The 20,372-nt window shown below is 44.1% G+C and overlaps 1 protein-coding gene across 1 annotated transcript in view; it reads left to right on the plus strand.

The window, feature by feature from the left end:
- LOC149467470 (FH2 domain-containing protein 1-like) overlaps positions 1–20,372 on the plus strand; it is a 66,873-nt gene that overhangs the window by 1,757 nt on the left and 44,744 nt on the right. The gene's annotated exons all lie outside the window — the stretch shown is intronic.

Genomic DNA, 20,372 nt, shown 5'->3' on the forward strand with positions numbered 1-20,372 from the left:
TTGTACCACTATTCAGAGGAGCAGCAGCACCTGCTGCACTTGTGAATGAGCCCTTAGTTGAATTCGGCAGCGGCACCCTTACGTTCACACATAAAGTTGTGGGTGGTAAAACCTTGTGGTTGAGTCGAGGTTTTACAGTCCCATTCCCTATCCCCTTTAGCTGCTGCGGCAGCAGCCAAAGGTGTACACATGCCGGAGCAGGAATTAAACCCCTTGTTGCTTTTCGTGGGTGCTACTGGCTGCCAGTCACTACCTATTCAAGTAAATGGGGCCTCTCTGCAAGCTCCCCATAACTGCATGCTTCTGCGGGGCCCATGGGGTTATAGTAACTGTATGCTTCTGTGGGGTTCATGGGGTTATAGTAACTGCATGCTTCTGCGGGGCCCATGGGGTTATAGTAACTGCATGCTTCTGCGGGGTTCATGGGGTTATAGTAACTTCATGCTTCTGCGGGCTTGAGGGGGTTAGAGTAACTGTGTGCTTCTGCGGGGTTCATGGGGTTATAGTAACTGTATGCTTCTGCGGGGCCCAGGGGGTTATAGTAACTGCATGCTTCTGCGGGGCCCATGCGGTTATAGTAACTGCGTGCTTCTCCAGGGTTCATGGGGTTAAAGTAACTGCATGCTTCTGCGGGGCCCATGGGGTTATAGTAACTGCATGCTTCTGCGGGGTTCATGGGGTTATAGTAACTGCGTGCTTCTGCGGGGTTCAGGGGGTTATAGTAACTGCATGCTTCTGCGGGTCCCATGGGGTTATAGTAACTGCATGGTTCTGCGGGGTTCATGGGGTTATAGTAACTGCATGCCTCTGCAGGGTTCATGGGGTTATAGTAACTGCGTGCTTCTCCGGGGTTCATGGGGTTATAGTAACTGCGTGCTTCTGCGGGGTTCATGGGGTTATAGTAACTGCATGCTTCTGCGGGGTTCATGGGGTTATAGTAACTGCATGCTTCTGCGGGGTTCATGGGGTTATAGTAACTGCGTGCTTCTGCGGTCTCATGGGGTTATAGTAACTGCATGCTTCTGCGGGGTTCATGGGGTTATAGTAACTGCATGCTTCTGCGGGTCCCATGGGGTTATAGTAACTGCATGCTTCTGCGGGTCCCATGGGGTTATAATAACTGCGTGCTTCTGCGGGGTTCATGGGGTTATAGTAACTGCGTGCTTCTCCGGGGTTCATGGGGTTATAGTAACTGCGTGCTTCTGCGGGTCCCATGGTGTTATAGTAACTGCATGCTTCTGCGGGGTTCATGGAGTTATAGTAACTGCATGCTTCTGCGGGGTTCATGGGGTTATAGTAACTGCGTGCTTCTGCGGGGTTCAGGGGGTTAAAGTAACTGCGTGCTTCTGCAGGGTTCATGGGGTTATAGTAACTGCATGCTTCTTCAGGGCCCATGGGGTTATAGTAACTGCGTGCTTCTGCGGGGCCCATGGGGTTATAGTAACTGCATGCTTCTGCGGGGCCCATGGGGTTATAGTAACTGCATGCTTCTGCGGGGTTCAGGGAGTTATAGTAACTGCATACTTCTGCGGGGCCCATGGGGTTATAGTAACTGCATGCTTCTGCAGGGCCCATGGGGTTATAGTAACTGCATGCTTCTGCGGGGTTCAGGGGGTTATAGTAACTGCATGCTTCTGCGGGTCCCATGGGGTTATAGTAACTGCATGCTTCTGCGGGGCCCATGGGGTTATAGTAACTGCATGCTTCTGCGGGGCTCATGGGGTTATAGTAACTGCATGCTTCTACGGGGTTCATGGGGTTATAGTAACTGCATGCTTCTGCGGGGTTCATGGGGTTATAGTAACTGCATGCTTCTGCGGGGTTCATGGGGTTATAGTAACTGCATCCTTCTGCAGGGTTCATGGGGTTATAGTAACTGCATGCTTCTGCGGGGCTCATGGGGTTATAGTAACTGCATGCCTTTGCGGGGCCCATGGGGTCACAGTTGGTTAGAGAGCAACACAACACTGTCTGCTTTACCCCTTGTTTGCTGTACTGCACAAGGCTGCAGGGCACTTGCAGAGCAGCCTCATTCACTAGAATGGGTCATGCCTGGCAGGTACTGCACCCACCAACCATGGCAGGGCATATAACTCCTGCTGTGGCTGCGACATGTGTACACCCCTGGCCACTACAGCTAAAGGGGATGTGGTTGGTGGGGTAATAAAAACACGTCTTATCTATGGGGTTTTATCTCCCCCCAAACTGCAAATGTAAATGAACCCTTACTTTTCTGAGCCCCTGATAAGGCTGCATTCACACTGATGTGCTGCTGTTTACTTGCACTGCAAGGTGCAGTGCATTGCATCTGCGACTTTCTTGGGTTAGCTGTGCTTTGCCATAGTCTTCTATCCTGCGGGTTTGGTGCACTTTCTAGAAGCGCACCAAAACTACTGCATTCATGAATTTCGGTGCATTTTCATAAAGTGCACCAAACCCGCAGGATATAATAGAAGTCTATTGGGCAGCACAGCAACTAAATGGTTAGCACTTCAGCCTGGCAGTACTAGGGTTGTTGGTTCGAATCCCAACCACGGCACCACCTGCCTGGACTTTGCATGTTCTCCCTGTGCCTGCGTGGGTTTTCTCTGGTTACTCCAGTTTCCTCCCACACTCAAAAGACATGATGGCAGGTGAATTGGATCCTGTCTAAATTGGCCCCAATATGTGTATGTATGAATGTAAGTTAGGGACCTTAGATTGTACACCCCTTGAGGGTTAGGGACTGATGTGAATGTACAACATATATGTAAAGCGCTGCGTAAATTGACGGCACTATATAAGTACCTGAAATAATATAATAAATAAGCGTAGCGAACCCGCAGGAAAGTCGCAGGTACACTGCACTGCACCCAAGGTGTGGGTAAACCGCAGCACGTCAGTGTGAAAGCAGCCCTTTACTATTATGCCCAGTGTATTGTTTCACACTGACATGAAGATCTCTTCTTTCCTGATGCTGTCACCACTCTGGAGACTGGTAGCCGGAATAAGAGGTGGATTGCAGTTGGTATCACTCCGCATGGGACAGGAGCCGGCACTACAGAGGAGGCATCGGCTTCTGCAGCTCTTGCTCCCTACTACAGCTCCAACATTACAAGTAGTCCCTCTGCACTGCACTCTGTTTGATGCTCTGGAATGGTGGGTCAGCAAGCCCAGACCACAATCTACCAGTCACCAGGCTGTGATCTATGGCTTGCTGACCCTTGCTCTAGGGTCTTTAGATTTCAGAGGATGCTTGGGGTCAGTGGGAACACAGAATACTGTGAGGTTACTGAAGTCCTGAGACAAGGTCACCTAGAGCCCAAATATAAAAAAAAACATACAGAGTAGGTGAGCGCACAGATAAAATGACATAAGCTGCTAGCAGGGGCAGACTGACCATTTGGAAACTCAGCACTGCCCGAGTGCCCGGGGTCAGTAGGGGGCCCCATGAGATGCCCCTGGTACCTTTTTCATAGGCTTTTTTGAGTTTGGGCCAGGACACAGGGGCCCCATGATCCCCTATTGCCCGGGGGCCCCATGAGTTGTCAGTCCGCCCCTGGCTGCTAGCATAAAGGATGAACCCCTGTATCCTCCAACAAAATTGTAAACAAAATATGCAGCACTATAGGTAATAAGTGTTCAGGAACATATATCTAACTATATAGAATAAAACAAAATGCAGAAAAATTGTGCAATATCAATATTGAAAAGTGATGAATCTCGTCTAATAGATGACGAGTACACATGTGAATGGATAAATAGCAAGTGTTAGTGAAAATAAATGTGTTTGAACAGCCACAAATAATATATGGTGAATATCAACAATTATATCCGACAAATGAAGAAATAAATATTATAAGTCACTATAAAAATAAAATCCGAACAAACCGTGAATGGATAAAAATTAAATAGTGAATAATAGTGAATAATAATGACTTCAAATTTATAGTGATAATCACATAACATACAGTCCAACGAAGATGGTGAATGAAAATGTCCGTGCTTGTGACTTCTTGTGATAAAATGAGATATGCTTGCACTCACCAGAAGCGCAAGGTATTTGCACATATATATATATATATATATATATATATATATATATACTCCAAGAAAGGACACTGATGATCATCAGGGATCTGGTCAGCGGCAGGGGGCTCCACTGGTGTATAGACACAGAATTCTCACAGCATGCAGACAACTCCTTCCATGCGTTACCATCATAAGAACGACTGCCAAATGGATACTACTCCACCTTGAAATGGCTCAGATACAAGCCACCAGACAAAGGTTTTTGATAGTGTAGTCATTTTTAATAGTTTGGCACAGTTTCCAGATTATTATTATTATTATACAGTATTTATATAGCGCCAAAAAGTTTGCTCAGTGCTTTACATTCTAGTGGCGGACAGTGGCGGACAGTACATGAGACAATACAGTACAATACACAAGGGGTTCGAGGGTGAACAGGATACATCAATGATAGGTATGCAGAGCAGTACATACAATAGCTAAGATGACCGCCGGACCACCATGCGGCCTCAGCGGCATGACATCAGCGCGTCGAGGCTCCTCCCTGACACGTTTCGTGCTATTGTATGTACTGGTTTGCATACCTATCATTGATGTATCCTGTTCATCTGGAAACTGTGCCAAACTATTAAAAATGACTACACTATCAAATACCTTTGTCTGGTGGCTTGTATCTGAGCCATTTCAAGGTGGAGTAGTATCCATTTGGCAGTCGTTCTTATGATGGTAACGCATGGAAGGAGTTGTCCGCATATCCTAGATTGTAAGCTCGGAAGAGCAGGGCCCTCGAACTCCTCGTGTTTTGTCTTGTTACTGTATTGTCTCATGTTCTGTCCCCCTCTATAATGTACAGCGCTGAGCAAACCTTTTGGCGCTATATAAATGCTGTGTAATAATAATAATAGTAATCATAATATGCTGTGAGGGTCCGGTGGAGAGGTTTGGAGTGCCAATTCTGTGTCTATACACCAGTGGAGCCCCCTGCCGCTGACCAGATCCCTGATGATCATCACTTTTCAATATTGATATCGCACTATTTTTTTGCATTTTTTTGAATTCTATATAGTGAGATATATGTTCCTGAACCAGAGGCGGATAGACCTTTTGGAAACTCGGGCACTGCCCTAGGGCCCGGGGTCAGTAGGGGGCGCCATGAGATGCTCCTGGTACCTTTTTCATAGGCTTTTTTGAGTTTGGGCAAGGATACAGGGGCCCCATGATCCCCTATTGCCCGGGGGCCCCATGAGTTGTCACTCCACCCCTGTCCTGAACACTTATTAACTATAGCGCTGCATATTTTGTTTACAATAGTGCCCAAATATGCCAAACGGCAACCCCCCACCAAAATGTATGAGTATTATGTGTCAGCAGAAATCCCCTCCCTCCCCTCCAACAAAACTTGAGCACTAATCTTCACTAGTGATGGGCCGAACACCCCCCTGTTCGGATCGCGGTCGAACATCCGAACCTACTGAGAGTTCGACCACAAACTTCAAACAGGGACAATTTACTGAGCGGTATCTGAGAATGTGGTAAGATACCGCTCAGCTACTAAAATACCACAGGAGTTATATTATTAAGTCATGCTGTATTTTAGTAGTCAAATATTATTTCATGTTTCAGCTGGGAACCCCGCTGACAGCGGAATGTCAAAAAAATTGCTGCCATTGCCCAACAATTAAAAGTATAAAAAAAGAAACCGGCATGGGGTCCCCCCTCCCATCCATACCAAGCCACATGCCCTCAACATGGGGGAATGATGTGAGGGGGGCAGGGGGGCTCCCCCCCCCCAAAAGCACCTTTTCCCTATGTTGATGGAGAAAAGGGCCTCTTCCCCACAACCCTGGCCGGTGGTTGTGGGGGTCTGTAGGCGGGGTATTATCAGAATCTGGCCCCCAGATCCCGCCCCCCCCTGTGAATGAGTAAGCGGTACATGGTACTGCTACGCATTCACAAAAAAAAAAAAAGTGTAGTGTAAAAATGACAGGGGACAATCTTTGACAAATCCTTTAATAAAAACAAAAATTTAAAAAATGTCCTCCAAAGTACCTAGTTACATAGTTAGTCTGGCTGAAGGAAGACAAAAGTCCATCCAGTTCAACCATAGAAAAAAAAAAAAAAGTTATAATCCTATACCCACAGTTGATACAGAGGAAGGCAAAAAAACCCAGCAAAGCATGATTTAATTTGCTTGTGCAGGGAAAAAAATTCCTTCCTGATCCCCCAAGAGGCAATCGGATATTCCCTGGATCACCTTTCCCTATAAATGTTATATCCAGTTATATTCTGTGTATCCAAGAAAGAATCCAGGACTTTCCTACAGCAATCCACTGAGCTGGCCAGAACCAACTCTTGAGGGAGTCTATTCCACATTCTCACAGCTCTCACTGTGAAGAAACCTTTCCGTGTTTGGAGATTACATTTATTTTCCTCCAGACGTAAAGAGTGCCCCCTTGTCCTCTGTGATGACCTCAGGGTGAATAACTACACCGAGTTCACTATATGAACCACTGATGTATTTATACATGGAGATCATATCCCCCCTTATGTATTATACATGGAGATCATATCCCCCCTTATGTATTATACATGGAGATCATATCCCCCCTTATGTATTATACATGGAGATCATATCCCCCCTTATGTATTATACATGGACATTATATCCCCCCTTATGTATTATACATGGAGATCATATCCCCCTTATGTATTATACATGGACATCATATCCCCCTTATGTATTATACATGGAGATCATATCCCCCTTATGTATTATACATGGAGATCATATCCCCCCTTATGTATTATACATGGTGATCATATCCCCCCCTTATGTATTATACGTGGAGATCATATCCCCCCTTATGTATTATACGTGGAGATCATATCCCCCTTATGTATTATACGTGGAGATCATATCCCCCCTTATGTATTATACGTGGTGATCATATCCCCCCTTATGTATTATACGTGGAGATCATATCCCCCCTTATGTATTATACGTGGAGATCATATCCCCCCTTATGTATTATACGTGGAGATCATATCCCCCTTATGTATTATACGTGGTGATCATATCCTCCCTTATGTATTATACGTGGAGATCATATCCCCCCTTATGTATTATACGTGGAGATCATATCCCCCTTATGTATTATACGTGGAGATCATATCCCCCCTTATGTATTATACATGGAGATCATATCCCCCCTTATGTATTATACGTGGAGATCACATCCCCCCTTATGTATTATACATGGTGATCGTATCCCCCTTATGTATTATACATGGTGATCGTATCCCCCTTATGTATTATACGTGGAGATCGTATCCCCCCTTATGTATTATACGTGGTGATCGTATCCCCCTTATGTATTATACGTGGAGATCATATCCCCCCTTATGTATTATACGTGGAGATCATATCCCCCCTTATGTATTATACGTGGAGATCATATCCCCCTTATGTATTATACGTGGTGATCATATCCCCCCTTATGTATTATACGTGGAGATCATATCCCCCCTTATGTATTATACGTGGAGATCATATCCCCCTTATGTATTATACGTGGAGATCATATCCCCCCTTATGTATTATACGTGGAGATCATATCCCCCCTTATGTATTATACGTGGAGATCACATCCCCCCTTATGTATTATACATGGTGATCGTATCCCCCTTATGTATTATACATGGAGATCGTATCCCCCCTTATGTATTATACATGGTGATCGTATCCCCCTTATGTATTATACATGGAGATCATATCCCCCCTTATGTATTATACATGGTGATCATATCCCCCCTTATGTATTATACATGGAGATCATATCCCCCCATTATGTATTATACATGGAGATCATATCCCCCCCTTATGTATTATACATGGAGATCATATCCCCCCTTATGTATTATACATGGAGATCATATCCCCCCTTATGTATTATACATGGTGATCATATCCCCCTTATGTATTATACATGGAGATCATATCCCCCCCTTATGTATTATACATGGAGATCATATCCCCCCTTATGTATTATACATGGAGATCATATCCCCCTTATGTATTATACATGGTGATCATATCCCCCTTATGTATTATACATGGAGATCATATCCCCCCCTTATGTATTATACATGGTGATCATATCCCCCTTATGTATTATACATGGAGATCATATCCCCCCCTTATGTATTATACATGGAGATCATATCCCCCTTATGTATTATACATGGAGATCATATCCCCCCTTATGTATTATACATGGAGATCACATCCCCCCTTATGTATTATACATGGAGATCACATCCCCCCTTATGTATTATACATGGAGATCATATCCCCCCTTATGTATTATACATGGAGATCATATCTCCCCTTATGTATTATACATGGAGATCATATCCCCCCTTATGTATTATACATCGAGATCATATCATCCTTATGTATTATACATGGAGATCATATCCCCCCTTATGTATTATACATGGAGATCATATCCCCCCTTATGTATTATACATGGAGATCATATCCCCCCTTATGTATTATACATGGAGATCATATCCCCCCTTATGTATTATACATGGAGATCATATCCCCCCTTATGTATTATACATGGAGATCATATACCCCCTTATGTATTATACATGGAGATCATATCCCCCCTTATGTATTATACATGGTGATCATATCCTCCTTATGTATTATACATGGAGATCATATCCCCCCTTATGTATTATACATGGAGATCATATCCCCCCTTATGTATTATACATGGAGATCATATCCTCCTTATGTATTATACATGGTGATCATATCCCCCTTATGTATTATACATGGAGATCATATCCCCCCTTATGTATTATACATGGAGATCATATCCCCCCTTATGTATTATACATGGAGATCATATCCCCCCTTATGTATTATACATGGAGATCATATCCCCCCTTATGTATTATACATGGAGATCATATACCCCCTTATGTATTATACATGGAGATCATATCCCCCCTTATGTATTATACATGGTGATCATATCCTCCTTATGTATTATACATGGAGATCATATCCCCCCTTATGTATTATACATGGAGATCATATCCCCCCTTATGTATTATACATGGAGATCATATCCTCCTTATGTATTATACATGGTGATCATATCCCCCTTATGTATTATACATGGAGATCATATCCCCCCTTATGTATTATACATGGAGATCATATCTCCCCTTATGTATTATACATGGAGATCATATCTCCCCTTATGTATTATACATGGAGATCATATCCCCCCTTTAATCTCCCAGTTCTCCAGATCCAACATTAATCACGATGCCCGCCGCTGACTTGAATTTTTTTTGTTTTAAAAACGCTCCACTCTCGACGCTGTCTCCCGCCATCCTACAGCTGCACTGCGATGACAGTTCTTAAATACTGTGATGATGTCACAAGGAATGGGGTTACCCCTCCCCCTTGTGACATCATCATGCGTTGTGACCTGTGGTCAGCTGCATTGCTTTGGCCAATCAGAATGCACTGTCAGGGCTCAGTACATTGCGGGGTGTGGCAGGCGAACGGCCCACCCAATGCCCTTACCATTCGTGTGTTCAGCAAAGACAAAAAAAAAAGTTTTGTCTACAAATACACTTCCTGAAATTTCTTGCGTGAACAAAGAAAGTGTATGCTTCCAATTTGCCATATGTGGAAAGGTACAATTACTCTATAAAAGATCGAAAGGGAAAATGAGGCTGAAGGTGGAGTTTTCCTTTAAGTAGCTGGTGTTTGAGCAACATCTAGGGGCAGTGGGTGCAAGTATTGGGGGGACAGCCAGGTGTGACCCACTTATGGATGTTGTCAGAATAGAGTAGATAGCACCTGAACCCTTCATGAGAATCATGTTGTCCTGAAGTTAAAGTTTACATCCAAATGCATGAATGACAGCCAAGCCAGATCACAGCTTCCGGAACATTCTACAAAGTGCTTATTAAATGTTTCATCAGAAGTTTATTGGTGTTGATGATTCATTGTTGTAACTATGCATAAAGCGGGAGCTGCAGAGGATTACAGGTGTGATAAATATTTCAATTTGTCCGTAGAATTATAAAATGTCATACATACAATATCCTGTATGTAATATATATGAAATATTCTATAGATAATATCCTAATACAGTAAAATATCCTATATAATAACCTATGTGAGGTCCGTCCGCGTATACGACGTCCTATATATAATAACCTGTGCGAGGTCCGTCCGCGTATGCGACATCCTATATATAATAACCTGTGCGAGGTCCGTCCGTGTACGCGACATCCTATATATAATAACCTGTGCGAGGTCCGTCCGCGTACGCGACATCCTATATATAATAACCTGTGCGAGGTCCGTCCGCGTATACGACGTCCTATATATAATAACCTGTGCGAGGTCCGTCCGCGTATGCGACATCCTATATATAATAACCTGTGCGAGGTCCGTCCGTGTACGCGACATCCTATATATAATAACCTGTGCGAGGTCCGTCCGCGTACGCGACATCCTATATATAATAACCTGTGCGAGGTCCGTCCGCGTACGCGACATCCTATATATAATAACCTGTGCGAGGTCCGTCCGCGTACGCGACATCCTATATATAATAACCTGTGCGAGGTCCGTCCGCGTACGCGACATCCTATATATAATAACCTGTGCGAGGTCCGTCCGCGTACGCGACATCCTATATATAATAACCTGTGCGAGGTCCGTCCGCGTACGCGACATCCTATATATAATAACCTGTGCGAGGTCCGTCCGCGTATGCGATATCCTACATATAATAACCTATGTGGTACTAATGTCAGTGGGATATAACTGACTGAGTACTATGGCACTGTTGTCATTGGGTTATAACTGACTGAGTACTATGGCACTGTTGTCATTGGGTTATAACTGACTGTGTACAATGATAATAATGTCAGTGGAGTATAACTGACTGCATACTATGGCACTGTTGTCAGTGGAGTATAACTGACTGTGTACAATGGCACTAATGTCCGTGGGGTATAACTGACTGTGTACAATGATAATGTGAGTGGGGTATAACTGACTGCGTACTATGGCACTGTTGTCAGCGGGATATAACTGACTGCGTACTATGGCACTGTTGTCAGCGGGATATAACTGACTGCGTACTATGGCACTGTTGTCAGCGGGATATAACTGACTGCGTACTATGGCACTGTTGTCAGCGGGATATAACTGACTGCGTACTATGGCACTGTTGTCAGCGGGGTATAACTGACTGCGTACTATGGCACTGTTGTCAGCGGGGTATAACTGACTGCGTACTATGGCACTGTTGTCAGCGGGGTATAACTGACTGCGTACTATGGCACTCTTGTCAGCGGGGTATAACTGACTGCGTACTATGGCACTCTTGTCAGCGGGGTATAACTGACTGCGTACTATGGCACTGCTGCCAGTGGGGTATAACTGACTGTGTACAATGGTACTAATGTCAGTGGGGTATACAGTAACTGTAAATAACCCCCCCTGAAAAATGGCATGAGGATTCCCTTAATATTCTACCCTGACTCTTATCCAGGCATACAACCTGGGTGGCCATGAAATGTATTTATTTATTACAAGTGCTTATATAGTGCTGTTACTTTACACAGCACTTTACACATATATTGTACATTCACGTCAGTCCCTAACCCTCAAGGGGCGTACAATCTAAGGTCCCTAACGCACACTCATTCTTTACATACTAGGGTGAAGTTAAACAGGAGCCAGTCAACCTACCGGCATGTCTTTGGAGTGTGGGAGGAAACCAGAATGCCCGGAAGAAATCCATACAGACACAGGGATATGAAGGGCAATGAGTGTGTGGCTTCCTGTACCAAACCAGGCCACAATCCTTCAAACATTGGTGGGATACCTATCAAAGGAGGCATCAAAACCTCACCCTAATAGGATGTCAGGGTTTGTGGGGAGGACTTATATTGGAATCTGAAAGAATTCTTCAAATAAAAAAGAAATCTGCCCCCTCCCAGGGTATTGAATACAAGGGTTCTTTAGTACACTTTATTACTCATTCACAGAAAGAGTAAAATATAAATAAACACACCCACGCCATGAAAAAGTATTTTATTTTTATTGGATAGCACAGTTGCTTAGAGGTTAGTTATGTTATGCAGCAGTGGAGGCCCTGAGTCTAATCCCAGCCAAGGCACTACCTGCATGGAGTTTTCATGTTATCCCTGTGCTTTTATGGGTTTTCTCTAGGTACTCTTGTTTCCTCCAACACTCCAAGATCATAAATACCTGTAAAAATAAATACAATGTATGATGGGAGTGACTTTGGGTGGGGGCCCCATGGAACACAGCTCACTTTGGAGAGGTGGGGAGACCCCTGTCTCAGCTCCCCATATCTCTATTATGTGTAAGTCACCCTGTGCCTGTTAGGGGTACAGGGTGGAATGTTCTAATATTGGGGCGAGGGGGTGTTCACTGCCATGCGGCTGGATCCCATTGTTCTATTGTGTGTCTTGCTTGGGAGCAAACTATTATGGGATGTATGGGTTTGTGTATTTTCTACTGCCACGTGCGTGGTGTATCCCATTGTTCTATTGTGTGTCTTGCTTGGGAGCAAACTATTATGGGATGTATGTGTTTGTACTGGCTTGGTGGGGGATGTTTCCGGCAGGCCTTCCCCCTGATGGGACGGTCTGCTGATGTGTTTCCTGTTACTGGGTTTATTTCCCCGCCCTGTGTATATATCTTGTATCTATGTTAAAATAAAGCAGTCTATTTCCTGTTTGGTGAGCGGTGGTGTCTGTGGATCTGTGTTCGGACAGGGAAGCGGGAGTCTAACGGAAATACCCTAGGGCAATCGGGGTCCGGTTCCATTATACAATGTAAGATACAGGTCACTGATGTCCTGATGATGTCGATCCCATCGTCCAGTCATGTAAATTCTCATCAATCACAATGACCTGCCACCCAACAATGTTAACCTGTCACCAGATACCCTTGGGAGTGTAAACACAGTGGCGGGGATCCCATATGATGTCATTGACCAAATATGGTCACCACGGTTATTTGTTTATATTTCAGCAGCTGGGGAATTGGGTGGGTGAACTGGGTCAGCTTGTTCAGTGGTTTACTGAACCACAAATACCCTGGCTTCATGCAAACACAAGTTGGTCCCAAACTCAAATCTAATCCTTACTGGAGACCATAGTGGATTCACATTTATAGAGATAATACTTAATTGACTGGTGGTAGCTCATGGTTGCAGGTGAGCACGTCATTGACTAGTGTTTCATGGCTGCAGGCGAGCACATAACTGACTGGTAGTTCATGGTTAAAGGTGAGCACTTCATTGACTAGTGTTTCATGGTTGCAGGCGAGCAGTTAACTGACTGGTAGTTCATGGTTGCAGGTGAGAACTTCATTGATTGGTGGTTCATGGTTGCAGGTGAGCACTTCATTGACTAGTGTTTCGTGGCTGCAGGCGAGCACATAACTGACTGGTAGTTCATGGTTGAAGGTGAGCACTTCATTGACTAGTGTTTTGTGGCTGCAGGCGAGCACATAACTGACTGGTAGTTCATGGTTGCAGTTGAGCACTTCATTGACTGGTAGTTCATGGTTGCAGGTGAGCACTTCATTGACTAGTGTTTCACGGTTGCAGGCGAGCACATAACTGACTGGTAGTTCATGGTTGCAGGTGAGCACTTCATTGACTGGTAGTTCATGGTTGCAGGTGAGCACTTCATTGACTAGTGTTTCATGGTTGCAGGCAAGCAGTTAACTGACTGGTAGTTCATGGTTGAAGGTGAGCACTTTATTAACTAGTGGTTCGTGGTTGCAGGTGAACATTTAATTGATTGGTAGTTCATGGTTGCAGGTGAGAACTTCATTGATTGGTGGTTCATGGTTGCAGGTGAGCACTTCATTGATTGGTAGTTCATGGTTGCAGGTGAGCACTTAATTGACTGGTGGTAAATCAATGGTTGCAAGTGAGCACTTTATTGACTAGGGGTCCATGGTTGCAAATGAACACTTTTGGCCAGTGGTTCATGGTTGCAGGCAAACACTTCATTGACTAGTAGTTCAGAGCTGCAGGTGAACACTTCACTGACTGGTGATGGTTCATGGTTGCAGGTGAGCACTTCATTGATAGATGGTTCATGGTTGCAGGTGAGAACTGCATTAATTGGTGGATCATGGTTGCAGGTGGGCACTTCACTGACTAGTGAATCAGAGTTGCAGGTGACCACTATATTGATTGGTGGTAGTCCATGTTAGGAGGGGTGCACTTCATTGACTGGTGGTAGTCCATGTTAAAAGGTGAGCTCTTCATTGACTGGTGGTAGTCCATGTTAGAAGGTGAGCACTTAATTGACTAGTGGTGGTTCATGGTTGCAGGTGAGCATTTCATTGACTGGTGGTGGTCCATGTTAGCAGGTGAGCACTTCATTTACTAGTGGTGGTTCATGGTTGCAGGTGAGCATTTCATTGATTGGTGGTGGTCCATGTTAGCAGGTGAGCACTTCATTGACTGGTGGTAGTTCATGTTAGCAGGTGAGCACTTCATTGACTGGTGGTGGTCCATGTTAGCAGATGAGCACTTCATTTACTAGTGGTGGTTCATGGTTGCAGGTGAGCATTTCATTGACTGGTGGTTATCCATGGTTGCAGGTGAGCACTGTATGGCTCAAGGTTTTGACTTTCTCTTTCATTTTATTTAATTTCCTCAGTAACACTGACAGCGGGTTAAAGTCTGCTGTTGGCTGATGTCACTCAGCCAATCCAGACTCTGAAGAGATCCTGACTTTAATGTCGGAATTCACACAGATGCCTGATCAGCAGTTGGCTCAGCCTTTCAGTGCTCTACTGAGAGCCAGCCACCTTGCACCTTCCACAGCCCAGCCCAGTGAGCACTGGAGTTACAGAGCAGGGAGCCAGTAACTGACAGTTACTGGCTATCTGCTCACTGGAGCAGTCTTTGATTGCTCAGTTCTCAGGCTTAGAGGTGGCAGGGGCCAGATGCAGTATTGGATCGATGCCGCATGCACCCAGGTGAGTATGTACATCTCTTTCAACAGCTATATCAACAAGAGGAGGGAGCTGCTAAGCAGGAAGAGTTAAATAGACCTAGGCAGCACTGCACTATGGGAACTGTAGTCCAGAGGAGAGAGACTCTACTGTAATCAAGAGCTTGCATTTCCCAGAGGGAGATTGCCAGAAGGAGGGAAAAGAGCTGCATTTTCTCAGGCTGTACAGGACACTGCTTCCTCTTGCCGTGCAGGAGACCAGAGAGTGCACATCACTGTCCAGTGTGCACCACCACTGCTGCAAATCGATGACCTGAGCAGGATCTGGAGTGCTGAGTCCAGGCCAACAGCCAGAGCCACCTGGGTGCAAAGCGGAGAGTAGACTAATCACTGTATATGACAGGATGGTGGGCTGCAATATCACTTGGACTGGTGAGCTGTTGTTGTGGAAATTTACTATCTGCTGCTAGAGCGACCTTTAGGAACTGGCCATACAGCCATCTAGTAGCCTCATTGCTCCCTGTAGGCTTGACTGGGACTCATGTGCACTAACAGTACAACTGGGCTCCAATGCTAGCCGGCTGAAGAGTTAGGACAAAGACTGTCCATTTACAGCTGCTACACAGAGACTTTCACCTACTGCTTATGCTAAAAGGTACCTCTCAAGGGACATTGCACCACATCCTAGCCATCCTCCTATAGTGCACTCTAGACTAGTTATAGTATTATTCTTCACATTGACTTTAATGCTTATATGCCCTGTTGACTTTGCTGATTCAAGAGTTATCCCAGTCTAGTGGTACAGAACTCTTATTACCTTGCCATAGTGGTTACTGTCTAGCAGACTGTGTCTGAACCTACCTTCTGTGAGCTCATTTATGCTCAAACCACCATTTTTTCTAGCCTGGACCAATACAGTACATTGAGATAATTTACTACTAATCAGTCTATTTCCTGGTGCTAATTCACAGCCAAGGTAAAGGTATCTATACTCAAGTTCCTATAAGTGAATGCAGTAACTTTCATTCAACCAGGTGAATCAGAGTGGCTGACTTTGTTTCATGGAGTCGGGGTGCAGAACAGACAGCTCAGATTACCAAGCGACTCCTGCAGGAGTAGTGCTACACCACTTTAGATGTCCTCAGACTTTGGGGTTCTGTGATATCCAAATGTTATTTGACCTAGAAGACTGAGGACTTCCTGTGAGTGTAAAGCATCATGGACCTGCCCCCTGAAAGGGTGTCACCTACAAGGAGCAGTGCTGATGTTGGCAACAGTTTGCAGCATTGGTAGCTCCCATTGGTATATTAAGGAGGCCCCTTAAAATGGTAGTAAACTCCTGCTGCTGCAAGGGAATATCATAAAGTGCTAGTATGCATTGCATTATGGAAGACTTATCTTGAAACTAAGCCCTCCAGAGGTGAGCTATCACCGCTTCAGAGGATTCCATCTTCACCCGGTCTTCCTTTTGGGTTCGCAGGCTGTAGCCACTTTAATGGCTGAGACATGATGACGTCACTCCCACACATGCGGGTGGAGCTCAGCTGTGAGGAAAGATTAGAGGAACTGAATGTATTCTCTCTTGAGAAGAGGAGATTAAGGGGGGATATGATCTCCATGTATAATACATAAGGGGGGGATATGATCTCCATGTATAATACATAATGGGGGGATATGATCTCCATGTATAATACATAATGGGGGGATATGATCTCCATGTATAATACATAAGGGGGGGATATGATCTCCATGTATAATACATAAGGGGGGGATATGATCACCATGTATAATACATAAGGGGGATATGATCTCCATGTATAAATACATAAGGGGGATATGATCTCCATGTATAATACATAAGGGGGATATGATCTCCATGTATAATACATAAGGGGGGATATGATCTCCATGTATAATAAATAAGGGGGATATGATATCCATGTATAACACATAAGGGGGGGATATGATCACCATGTATAATACATAAGGGGGGATATGATCTCCATGTATAATACATAAGGGGGGATATGATCACCATGTATAATACATAAGGGGGGATATGATCTCCATGTATAATACATAAGGGGGATATGATCACCATGTATAATACATAAGGGGGGGATATGATCTCCATGTATAATACATAAGGGGGGGTATGATCACCATGTATAATACATAAGGGGGGATATGATCTCCATGTATAATACATAAGGGGGGATATGATCTCCATGTATAATACATAAGGGGGATATGATCTCCATGTATAATACATAAGGGGGGATATGATCACCATGTATAATACATAAGGGGGGATATGATCTCCATGTATAATACATAAGGGGGGATATGATCTCCATGTATAATACATAAGGGGGGGATATGATCTCCATGTATAATACATAAGGGGGATATGATCTCCATGTATAATACATAAGGGGGGATATGATCACCATGTATAATACATAAGGGGGGATATGATCTCCATGTATAATACATAAGGGGGGATATGATCTCCATGTATAATACATAAGGGGGATATGATCACCATGTATAATACATAAGGGGGGGATATGATCTCCATGTATAATACATAAGGGGGATATGATCTCCATGTATAATACATAAGGGGGATATGATCTCCATGTATAATACATAAGGGGGGATGTGATCTCCATGTATAAATACATCAGTGGTTCATATAGCGAACTCGGTGTAGTTATTCACCCTGAGGTCATCACAGAGGACAAGGGGGCACCCTTTATGTCTGGAGGAAAATAAATGTAATCTCCAAACACGGAAAGGTTTCTTCACAGTGAGAGCTGTGAAAATGTGGAATAGACTCCCTCAAGAGTTGGTTGTGTCCAGCTCAGTGGATTGCTGTAGGAAAGTCCTGGCTTCTTTCTTGAATACACAGAATGTAACTGGATATAACATTTATAAGTAAAGTTGATTCAAGAAATATCCGATTGCCTCTCGGGGGATCAGGAAGAAGTTTTTTCCCTGCAGGAGCAAATTGGATCATGCTTTGCTGGTTTGTTTTGCCTTCCTCTGGATCAACTGTGGGTATAGGATTATAACTTTTTTTTTTTTTTTTAATGGTTGAACTGGATGGACTTTTGTCTTTTTTCAGCCAGACTAACTATGTAGCTATGTAACATGCACACAGGATTCTTGGCCCGCCACACAACTCTGAAGGTGAGGCATGGTTATGCATGCACTAGTGACTTCACCAGCTGCTGCTCGCTGCAATGTCTCGTAGATATTCATTTTGCCTACAGGTAAGCTTTATTATGATAGTAGATATATAGCGAGCGCTCAGAGAAATCAGCAGCTGGAACACTTCAAGGAATCATCGGACCTTATAACAGAAATACAGTATATATATAGTGCAGCGCTGTGATGTGATTAAAATATCATGATTTAAAATAGTTCATCAAGTCCTTAGTCATAATAAAATCAAATATGTGCAGGCCTTCTCCTCATTAGGTGACTGGAAAACAGTAAAAATGCGCACTCACCGACCGCACATTTTAAATGCGCCTGTGTGTAATCTTATCCAGAGGACCAGCCAAGCATGCAGCTCCAGAACACATATGGATCCTCCCTCTCAAGCACTGAGACCACTGGCGTCCATCCTCTGATGAAGTGCATTTGGCACGAAAGGCCTCAGGAGGAGCCATTAGCAAGTGTGACTTCCTGACCACTGAGACCACGAGGAGGTCCAGTGGTCTCTAATCTTTACCACTGCCGGGAGGGGGATCCCTGTCTACCTATCATCTGGGGCGAGAGGGTCTCTGGATCTGGAGGTATTACTACACCCAAGGTTGATGTCAGTGCTTGAGAGGGAGGATCCATATGTGTTCTGGAGCTGCATGCTTGGCTGGTCCTCTGGATAAGATTACACACAGGCGCATTTAAAATGTGCGGTCGGTGAGTGCGCATTTTTACTGTTTTCCAGTCACCTAATGAGGAGAAGGCCTGCACATATTTGATTTTATTATGACTAAGGACTTGATGAACTATTTTAAAGCTTTATTATGAGCTTACCTGTAAATAAAAATCAACATTGTCACTTTACTACAACTTTAAAGATAAAAAAAAAAGGCACTGCACTGTATTATAATGAGAGCTGACTATATAAAATGACAGGCACTCTTCCCTGTACAATTCATGGTTATATTATGTATTATACTGCACTGCATGTTAAACCTAGAACTGACTAAAGGTAGGGGCATCCCTAGGGTTGGTGTCACCCGGTGCGATAACACTTGGTGACACCCCCTCCGACGATCCCTGCAGAATGGATCGGATCTGCGGATTGAGCATAATGGATCGGATTCCGATCCATTATGCTCCCCAATCAGCAGATCCAATCCATCCTGCGGGGATCGTCAGCATGCAACCTATACGGGGTGACACCGGACCCGCTCCACAAAAAGGTAAGTTGTAAAGAAAGCCGACGATCCACACAGGATGGATCAGATCCATCCTACGGGGATCATCTGCTTGCTTTACAACTTATTTTTTCATGGAGCGGGTTCGGTGTCACCCCATGCGGTAGGTGTCACCCGGTGCGGCGCGCACCCCCCGCACCTGCCTCAGGACGCCACTGACTAAAGGGACAGGTACTCTTCCATGGCTATTTTATTAAATTATATTACATTATACTGTACTTTGTGCTACACTCAGAGCTGACTAAATACAGAGACAGGTATTCTTCTCTGTATAGTTCATGGCTATTATATTAGATGATATTATTCTGCATTGTATGTTATACCCAGAGCTGACTATATACAGGGACAGGTACCCTGCCCCTGTACAGTCCATGACTATTGTAGTATATGATATGATATGATATTATACAACTCTGTGTGAAATACAGGGACAGGTACCCTTCCCCTGTACAGCCCATGGTTATTGTATTATATTGTGCTGTATATCTTACCCAGAGCTGACTATATTCAGGGACATGTATCCTTCCCCTGTATGGTCCCAGTCCTTGACTATTCTATTCTATTCTTTTATATGACTCTATGTGTTATTCAGAACAGTCTCTATTCAGGGACAGTCCATAGATATTTTATAATATTATATTATATTATATTGTATTATATTACCTTGTATTCTATTATATTCCATTCTATTCTATTATTTTATATTATATTTTGTGTGTTATATTCAGAGCTGACTATATAAAGGGACAGGTACTATTCCACTCGAACAGTCCATGGCGTGACTGCATAAAAACTATCCTAAATATATTCTAATGTGAAATGTTTTTGAACAATGGCACCCCAGGA

The sequence above is a fragment of the Staurois parvus genome, unplaced genomic scaffold (genome assembly GCF_062004578.1).
Source record: "Staurois parvus isolate SC_StPar_1 unplaced genomic scaffold, SC_StPar_1.0 ptg000109l, whole genome shotgun sequence".
NCBI lineage: Eukaryota > Metazoa > Chordata > Amphibia > Anura > Ranidae > Staurois > Staurois parvus.